Source organism: Sarcophilus harrisii, chromosome 1, assembly GCF_902635505.1.
Source record: "Sarcophilus harrisii chromosome 1, mSarHar1.11, whole genome shotgun sequence".
In the NCBI taxonomy this organism is placed as follows: Eukaryota; Metazoa; Chordata; class Mammalia; order Dasyuromorphia; family Dasyuridae; genus Sarcophilus; species Sarcophilus harrisii.
Genome location: NC_045426.1, coordinates 301,551,251 through 301,561,904, shown reverse-complemented (window position 1 = coordinate 301,561,904; position 10,654 = coordinate 301,551,251). Strand labels below are relative to the sequence as shown.

Sequence of the window (10,654 nt, the reverse complement as noted above, 5' to 3'; positions counted from 1 at the left end):
CCTCTGAAGCTGAAATGCAACAAAATAGGTATCAATTCTCTGCTGCTTGTGCTAATTTTGACATAAGAATTAGCACCAAGAAACACAGTTTTTCTACGAGCCAACACCACACCATTCATATGTGGTACCATTAATTGCAAGAAATGGAGAAAATTTGGATTCTATGGAGTAGTTCACTTTCCTTGGCAATATATTTTCCAGGGATGTACATATAGATGATGATGTTGACATGCACATTTCTAGAGCTAGCTCAGTGATTGTGAGACTCCAAAAACTATGTGGGGAGAAGAGTTATTAGATTGACCACCAAACTGAAGGTCTACAAATAGTTGTGTTAATATCATTGTTGTATGCCTGTGAAATCTGGACAGTATGCCAGCATCACACCAGGAAATTGAGTCTCTTTCATTTGAATTATTTTAGGAAGATTTGGAAGATCACTTGGCAAGATAAGGTACCATACATGGAAATCCTTTCTTGAACTGAATTGCCACAAATTCAAACTCTGTTGCAGAGAATGCAACTATAGTAGGGTAATCACAATGTTTGATTGTCAGATGCAAGTTTGGCTAAAAGATTATTTTATCAAGAACTCATACAAGGCAGGTGCCCAAATAGTGGTCAGAAGAAGCAATACAAGGACATTCTAAAGGGCTCTCTGAAGAATTTTAAAATCAATTGTGTGACATGGGAGACTCCAGTGAAGGACCTCCCATCATGGCTTGACTGAATCAAAGAGGATCCTGTGATCTATGAGCAAAGCAGAAGAGTAGGACCTCAAAAGCAATGTGAGATATGCAAATTTAGGACTTTTCTACTCCAAATGTTCACACATAGACTATTTGTACCTGAGCTGTAGTAAAATGTTCTGATCTTCTAGTGGTCTGATCAGCCATAGTGAGTTACACTGTACCTTGACTCTAACATAGTGATGCCATTTTGGTCTTTTTTGAGAATGGATAATAACCAACTAACTTGATACTAGAGGACAGAATTAGGAGCAAGGACTGAAAGCTATAAGTAAAGAAGTTAAGGTTCAAAATAATGGAAAGTTTCAAATGATTTAGTGCTATATAAGAATGGAATGTGGTATCTCAGCAAGTTCTTCATCAATGGGTATCTTCCCATAAGAACTGGATGATGACTTTCAGGGATGTTGCCATCTACTACATCTGACTGTATTGTCATCTTGTGCAGCATATACCTTAAATAAATTAATTTTTTGTTGATCAATTGATTTCTTGTTCTACATGTAGGATATTTCACCAAGAGCCACACTAAAATCAATAGCTGTCACAAATGCAATGTTTTCCCTATTAAACATTCCAATGAGTTTCTATTGAATTCAACAAAAACCAGAATCAAGTTGAGATTTTTTCAGTGCTGTTGTCTACCAGATTTAGGCAGAAATTATGCATTGCTTACAGCCTGATGAAAGCTTCTTATGCTACTAGAATTTTTTAAAATTTGATTGTATTGTTATGACTAAAGGAAACTATGCTAATAATTCTTCCCTTTCCTCTATACTACCTCCTAATCTTATTTTGTTTCAATATGCCTGACTGGATTTACTCCATTTCCCTAAATCAAGATGAAATATTCTAGTTGACTTCTTTTAAAGAAGAAATAGTAGATCTATTCTATATTGCTTCAAGTATATTAGTATAAACTAGCTCCTTCATTTTAAATACAGAGTTTCTCTGACACCTTCAGTTGCAGAATCTTAGCTTCTAAATGAGCTGGCTGAATCTTTGGAATAATCCATTTTACCTCTTGAATGGTAAACACTAGTGTAGTAGGCAGGATAAATGCCTTATCCTGATGATTGGATACCCTACTGCAAGGAATTAGTGCCATTTTTATTCTTTTTCTGGAAATAGTCCTACATCTTGAATAATGTGGTCCAGCTGCTCAAAGGAAAATGAGTGAGGAAGGACAATAGGGACATCTTTGTTCTAGTGAGAGGTCCTGGAATACTGAAAGAAATAAGAAGACAAGTATTGGTGGCACCATAAACAAGGATTAAATTAGAAACAAAGATTTCCTTCACTTAATATCAAATTCTACTGTTTGAGTTTTGAGACTATGAGGATGCCACACTAACAACAAGAATAACAATAGCTAATATTAATCTAGCACTTAGTTTTCAAGGTACTTTGCAAATATTATTTTATCCACACACAATCATAGGAAATAGATGCTATTTTTTTATTATCTCATTTTACAGATGAAGAAATTGAGACAAAGGTCAAGTGATTTGCCCAGTGTCACATAGCTAGTAAGTTCCTAAGGCCATATTTGAGTTGGTCAATTCAAAAAGAAGCCCCATTTTCATGAGGAAAACCAAACTACAGAGAATGATGTGCTAAACTATTGAGAGTGTTGAGGATCAAGAAAACAGAGAAATGATGAGTGCCAACTGTTGGAGGAGAACTAAACTGCAGAGAATAGCAAGTAGAGTGAGCTCTGAACAGCAGGCTTCAGAGAATAGTGAGACAAAATGAAAAGTGACAGCTCTGCAGTGATATGACCATCGCCTGCTGGGATTGAAAGCTCTAGCAGAGCATTGAAGGATGTAAGAACTGACAAGGAACAGAAACTGGTGACAGAGGTTGAGAGTGATAGAAGAAGAGCTGGAGATAAACTATACCTTAGGGGTACAGAGAAGTTTTGGAAGGGATTCAGTCAACAATTTTTTTTCATTTTACTGGACAAGAATTTCACTTCAGCCATTCTAACAGTGTCTTGCCAGAAGACATGGCATTCAAAGCAGAAGAACATCTCCTGCTCATGGCAAGAGTGAGAACTTACCAAATAAGTTTGGTTTTATATATGTTTTTTTTCTCTCTCCCTCTTTATTTCCCTTTGTTTCTCTCTGTCTCTCTCTCTTTCTGTCTTTGTCTCTCTGTCTCTGTCTCTCTCTGTCTCCCTGTCTCTCTGTCTCTGTCTATCTCTGTCTATCTCTGTCTATCTCTGTCTCTGTCTCTGTCTCTCTGTCTCTGTCTCTGTCTCTGTCTCTCTCTCTGTGTGTGTGTGTGTGTGTGTGTGTGTGTGTGTGTGTGTGGTGTGTGTGTAGTTCCAAAGAAATACCAGAATCAACCTAGGAAGAGCACTTCTCAAAATACAACTAAAATTAATGAAGTCCCAACATTTCTCATGTTTTACATTTCTTTTCCCCATTTTCATGAGGATCAAATTCTAATGCACATCAATATGTAACAATAATTCTCCATAAGATACAGAAGTACCCTTCCTGTTTCTTCCTTCCCACAACAGCAAGAACAACAAATCCAAAACATTTTCTCTTCTTAAGGAGAATGTGAAATTATTCTTGTGGGAGGGAACCAAGGACTGATGGGAATAGTTGGGGCTTCATAAAAAAGAGACATTCTGTGGCAGGATGGGGATAAGCAGGTGGGCCTGTTCTTAGCTAGCTTTTGCTTGAGCCATGAGGTCTTCCCAATGTGTTGACTTGGTCATTGTTGTGTAATAATAAAAACACCTTAATATATTTCAATTCAAAGTCCATTTCCTTACATTTTCTCATTAACTGAAGATATTCAGTTGTTTTTTAATTCTGAATAATGGTACATTTCCAAAGCATCATCTAGCAGAATTGGATCAAAATCCTTTTCACAGAATTGACCATATACAAATAATCGAGACTTTGCTCTAAATTTTCTCTTTTCTTTTTTATGATTTTCAAGGTACAATTATATGAACAGTTCTTGTTGACCAATTTCTCCACACATTGTGGCTCACTGTGGGTCAATACTTGTAGGTTGTACTTGAATGCTGGGGACAGCTGGAGATGTTGGGTAACTTGTGACTTCCTGATATCATGAAGCATGACTGTCAATGTTATGTTTGGAGATCATTACTTTTCTGTAAAGCTGACAAAACAGATAAGTAAGGCATCTGGGATGAGGGTATAGTGCTTGCATCTCCTTGCCACTGTCCACATTTAAAGCTGAATATCCTACCCTAAAGTATCTAATGAGTTCATTAACATTGTTTTGGAAGTAAGGCTTAAGAAATTCAAGGAAGTGCCATTGAGAAGACAGGTAGTACTGTGAAAAGTGCTTGCTTGTTTTTCTGTCTTCTGCTGAGTCAAGTTTGGGGAAGGGAAGAGATTTGATATTGCTTATACCAGTGACAGGAAGAGACCCTTTGGAAGAAAGTGGCATTTTTTTTTTTTTTACAGTTATTTAATTGTGATAAAGGGACTTGAAATCTAGTGCAGCTCATTCTAGCTATGTCAAGAATTCCAGGTCTTATAATGCAGAACCACAGCCTCCTTTTGACAAGTGAGTGTCAAAAATTTGGGCTATACTAGATCCAGGTGTACCAACAGGAATGTTTCTCAATTTTTGTTTCTTAATAACATTTTAAAATTCTACATTACCAAATATCCTCTTCACATTCAAAGTCAGTGGGGTTGAAGTCTGCCTTTGCATGGGATAGGTTGAGAACCTTTTATGTATAGTATTGTTACTGACATGGGTAGGGATGAGAATATTGTGTTGTAAGCTGGCAAGAATGGGATTGATGGGAAGTAATATTGCTTTCAGGCAATGTTTCTTTGAGAAACCCACTTTGGTGTTACTCTCTAGGCCAATTTTGGAATTCACTTTGAATTTTGCTTCTTCAGGTTTTTCACTCAGCTAGTTTCTCATTGAGGTTCCTGGATTTTCTTTTTGTCTTCTGCCCATTCTCCCTCCCCAAGGAGAAGTCATATTATGTTTCCTTGAAAGCTTGTAAATAATCAGGCAAGAAGAATCCAAAGGGCAAACTAACATTAGGTGGTGTTTTAAATTTATTTCCTGGGGACTTCTGGGGGTGGAGCCAAGATGGCGGATAGGACACACATTTCTTTCTGACCTTCTCCTACAGCCTCTGAATTAGCTCTGGACCCACAGAATCCATGAATATTGGGAGTGCAACAAATTACCAACAGAAGATAATTTCAAAAACTACCAGGAAAGATCTGTTTCAATCAGAAATGGAGGGAGGCAGCCAAGCACAAGACAACGCAGAGTCCTGGCACAGTGCAGACTCCACGGAGTGGTGGGGATTCCAAAGGATGGTGCATACTCTGTGTGGCAGAGAATCTACAGAGAGGAATCTACAGCAGCAGTGTTGGCTACTCTGTCATAGTTACAAGCCAGTAGATCAGCAGAGAAGTTATAAAACATCCAACCCAAACATAAAAGTAAAGAATGAACCCTGAAATTCCAGAATCTCATGGGACCTGGCCACACCCACCCAGCACCGGGAGTGAGTCAGCACAGGCTCAACGCAGCCACTGCTGCTTGTAGAGGAAGCTTGGAAAACCTCTTCTACCCTAAAAGCAGACCTTAACTTAAAAAAAAAAAAATGAGTAAAAAACCAGAGACAACTCTTGACAATAGAATTTTATGGTGAAATGTAATGTCCAGACTAGCTTTTTAGAGGATCTCTGGATGGGCCCTGATCTTAGGTGGAGAAGTGATGAAGGCAGGAGAGGCACCATAAGGATGGTCTAAGATGGAGTCTGGAGTCAGGAGTTTGGAGCCTTCTTTGTGTCTGTGGCTGAGACTCTGAGTTCCCAGTGCTTTCAGCCCTTAAATATCTCAGTACGATTACATCACTGAGCATATGCCAACTGTTGAACCATTATATCACCATATAACATTAAGTATCTGCCAACTAGAGTGATTACATCATTACATCACACTAAGTATATGTTTAACTAGAGAACCATTATCCCCTCAGTCACACTGAGTAAACACCCTGCTATAAGTATCTTTAAGTATACCTTTCCAGAGTTCTGGCCCTTTACAGTGAAAGGGAAGAATAGATTTCAAACCTTGAGAAGGCTAAAGGCAGATCAATTCCAAATGAAGCCCCAAAGGGTGATATAACCTGGTCTCCATCACACACAAGGCTCTCCTAGAAGAAATTAAAAAGGATCTTAAAAGAGAGCTACAAGAAAAATGGGGATGAGAAATGAAAACTTTTCAAGAGGGTTTGAAAAGGCACATAACTCATTAAAGGATAGATCTGATAAAATGGAAAAAGAAAACAACTCCCAGAAAAACAGAATTTGTGAAACAGAAAAAGAAAATTACTCCTTAAAAAACAGAATTTATGAAATGGGAAAAGAAAATTCCTTAAAAAACAGAATTTGTGAAATGGAAAAATAATTCCATAGAACAAAACAACTCATTTTAAAATTCAATTGGACAAATACAAAAAGAAATTAAAAAGTAAATGAAAATAATTCACTAAAATTCAGAACTGAACAAATGGAAATGCATGATTAAATAAGACTACAAGAATCAATCAAGCAAAACAAAAAAAAAGAGGAAAAAATAGGAAAAAAACATATTGGGAAAACAACTGATCTGGAAAAAAGATCTAGGAGAGACAATTTTAAGATTATTGGATTCCCTGAAAATTATGATGAAAAAAAGAGCCTAGACACTATTTTTCAGGAAATCACAAGAGAACTGTCCAGATGTCATAGAATCAGAAGGTAAAATAACTATTGAAAGAATTCACCGAATACCTCCTAAAAGAATTTCAAGACAATGAAAAGAACAGCAAATGAAGGCAGTCTAGTTGTACCAGATCTAAAACTATATTATATAGCAGTGGTTATCAAAACCATTTGCTACTGACTAAGAAATAGAGCAGTTGATCAGTGGAATAGGTTAGGTTCACAGAATAAAATAGTAAATGACTATAACAATCTAGTATTTGACAAACCCCAAAACCCCAGCTTTTGGGATAAGAATTCACTATTTGACAAAAACTTCTAGGAAAATTGGAAACTAATATGGCAGAAACTAGGAACTGACCCACACCTAAAGCACCATATACTAAGATAAAGTCAAAATGGGTTCATGATGTAAAGGATGATATTATAAACAAATTAGAAGAATATAGGAGGTAAACTGAGATGTAAACTATCAGATCTGTGGAGGAGGAAAGAATTTTCAACCAAAGAACTAGAGATCATTATTGATCACAAAATAGATAATTTTGATTATATTAAGTTGAAAAGTTTTTGTACAAACAAAACTAATGCAGACAAAATTAGAAGGGAAGCAATAAACTGGGGAAATGTTTTTACATTCAAAGGTTCTGAAAAAGGTCTCTTTTTTTTTTTTGGCTGAGATAATTGGTATTAAGTAACTTTTTCAGGATCACACAGCTAGGAAGTGTTAAGTGTCTGAGGTCAGATTTGAATTCAGGGTCTTTCTGACTTCAGGACTGGTACTTTATCCACTATGCCACCTAATTGCCTCCTCATTTCTAAAATATATAGAGAATTGACTCAAATTTATAATAATTCAAACCATTGTCGATAAATGGTCAAAAGAAATGAACAGACAATTTTTAGATGAAGAAATTGAAACTATTTGTAGTCATATGAAAAGGTGCTCCAAATCACTATTGATCAGAGAAATGAAAATTAAGACAACTCTGAGATACACCTCTCAGATTGGCTAAGATGACAGGAAATGATAATGACCAATATTGGAGGGCATGTGGGAAAATTGGGATACATTGTTAGTGGAACTGTGCACGGATGAAACCATTCTGAAGAGCACTTTGGAACTATGCTCAAAAAGCTATCAAACTGTGCATACCCTTTGATCCAGCAGTGTTTCTACTGGGCTTATCTCCCAAAGAGATCTTAAAGAAGGGAAAGAGACCTGTATGTGCAAGAATATTTGTGGCAACCCTCTTTGTAGTGGCCAGAAACTGGAAACTGAGTGGATACCCATCAATTGGAGAATGGCTGGGTAAATTGTGGTATATGAATGTTATAGAATATTATTGTTCTGTAAGAAATGACTATGAGGATGATTTCAGAGAGGCCTGGAGAGACTTACATGAACTGATGCTGAATGAAATGAGCAGAACCAGGAGATTATTATATATGGCAACAACAAGACTATGCAAAGATCAATTCTGGTGGATGTGCCTCTCTTCAACAGTGAGATACTTCAAACCAGTGCCACTTATTCAGTGATGAAGAGAGCCATCTACACCCAGAGAGAGGATTGTGGGAACTGAGTATGGACCACAACATAGCAATTTTCACTCTCTGTGTTGTTCTTTGATTGCATTTTGTTCTTTTTCAGTTTTTTCTTTCTTCTTGATCTGATTTTTCTTGTGCAGCAAGATAACTTTATAAATATATATATATATACATATATTGGATTTAACATATATTTTAACATATTTAACATGTATTGGACTACCTGCCAGCTAGGGGAGGGGATGGGGGAAAGAGGGGAAAATTTGGAACAAAAGGTTTTATAAGGTTCAAAGTTGAAAAATTACCCATGCATGCCAATAAAAAGAATTAATAAAAAAAGGAAAAAACATAAATTTGCCTCCTATCTTAAATTTGCCATTATCAAAATAACTGAAAGTCCCCAAGCAAAGAGGCTTGAAAGGTCTCAATGCCCTCTGTCCATCTGCCATGTGAGTCTAGTCTGTACAAAATTTACAGCAGCCCCTAGGGAAAGTAAGCAAAGGCATTTCCAGTTCTGCTCTTCATAGGCCATGAAGATCATTAAAAGCCAAAGAAAGGATTTTATATTTGATCCTTAAAATTATAAATCACTGGAGTTTATTAAGTATAGAATATGGAGGTGTCAGGTCAGACTTGTGTTTTAGACAAACATTGGTACCTGAATGGAGAGGGAATTAGTGTGAAAAGAAATTTGAGGTCATGGGACCAACCAGAAGACTAATGCAATAGTCTAGGCATTGGAAGATGAGAGTCTTCACTGAGATGCTAATTATGTGACAGAGAGAAGAATATGTATATGTGAGAGGTGTGAAGGTAGAAATGACAAGACCTGACAATAGATTAGATATGTGAGGTGAGTGGGAGGAAGAGGTCAAGGATGCCACTAATGTAAGCCTGGGTTACTGGTCGTGGTGCCCTCAACAATAATAGGGAAGTTGAAAAAAAGAAAGATTTTTTTTGGGGGAAGATAATGATTTCTATTTTGGACATGTTGAATTTGAGATACATGAGACATTCAGTTGAAAATGTCCAAAAGGCAATTAAAATGGGAACTAAAGTTCAAGAGAAAAACAAAGGCTGGATATCAGCTGCATAGAGATAATTGAGCTCATATAAAATAAAGAGATGTCCAAGTAAAATATTAGAGGGTAAGAAACAACCAACTATGGCCCATAAATCAAAGCTAGCACACATTTAAAATGAATTTTTGACATTCATTTTATTTTGGGTTTCAAATTATTTCCTTCTTTCCAGCCCCTCTCCTATCCATTGAGCAAAATAATATGATATGAATTATGCTTGCAAAATCATGAAAATATTGAACCCACATTTTAAAAATAATAAAAACTATTCTTAGCTCATGGGCCATACAAAAAAAGGTGGCAGATAAAATATAGCCTATTGACTGAAGGTTGCTGATCCCTGGTATAGAACTAAAAAGAGAAATGGGACTAAAACATACCCTTAGGGGACATTCAGTTAGTGGGCATGATCTGGAGGAAAATTCAGTAAATGTTATCAAGGTAAGCTATCAGAGAGGTAGCATGAAAATAAGCATAGAATATCTAGGAGTAGGTGATCAGTGTCACAGGCTGCAAAATGATCAAGAAGGATATGCTGAGAAAAGACTATTTGATATGTCAATTAAGAGATCACTGGTAAAGAGGTAGGGAGGAAGAAGGGAAGAGGGAGGGAGGGAAGGAGAGAGAGAGAGAGAGAGAGAGAGAGAGAGAGAGACAGAGACAGAGATAGAGACAGAGACAGAGAGAGACAGAGACAGACAGAGAGAGTGCAAATTTTGTTTGAATAATGTCAGACTATACAGGTTTCAGTTAGAGGAAAGGGAATAGGGACTGCTATTGTGGGTAGCTTCCTCAATGATTCTAGCCAAGAAGAGGAGGAGAGATGCATGATAATAGCTAGAAGAGAAGGCTGGATTAAGTTAAGATTTTTTTTAAGGTTGGAAGAGAAATGGACACATTTGCAGGCATTGGGTAAAGAACCAAAAGAGGATGAAGATTAGCAAGAGAATTGAGATTAAAGTTAGAGAAAGATGTGTTAGGATAGGATCAAGGGAATATATCAATGGGCGAAGAGAAGAGCTACCTCGCCATGTGATTTAGGGATGAAAGAAGAGATAATAGGAGAATATATATATATATATATATATATATATATATATATATATGTAATTTGAGATAGGGAAGAAGGGAGAAGAAGGAATGCTTAGTACCCTTAGTTATTTTTGTATAGTATGAGGTAAAATCATTAACTGAGAAAGTAAGGGAGGGAATGACATGGAATACTGGAAAATAGGAAATGCTGGAAAATAAGAATAAAAATTGCCTGCTACAGTGAGGGTCCTCTTTAGATTATGTAATATAAATTTGTAATAGACTTAATTAGCACAATTTCTAGATTTTCTCCAGGTCTCAGAGGCATTATGTGAATAAGAATAGAGTAGGTAGATATTGGAAGTAACTCTAATTTGGCATTTGTTACAACATCATCTTCAGGAATAACAGGGATGCAAGGGACTTCATTGTAGGGTTGGATTGATTTGCTAAGGGAAGAATGAAGGGCAGGGAGGAGAATGTAGCTTAGCAAAGAACTGAGGTGTGG

The 10,654-nt window shown here is 36.7% G+C and overlaps 1 pseudogene; it reads right to left on the bottom strand.

Annotated features, from left to right (window-relative positions):
- Nucleotides 1-3,426: 3,426 nt before the first annotated feature.
- On the bottom strand, nucleotides 3,427-8,481 carry LOC111719606 (annotated as a pseudogene).
- Between the last annotated feature and the right edge of the window lie 2,173 nt (nucleotides 8,482-10,654).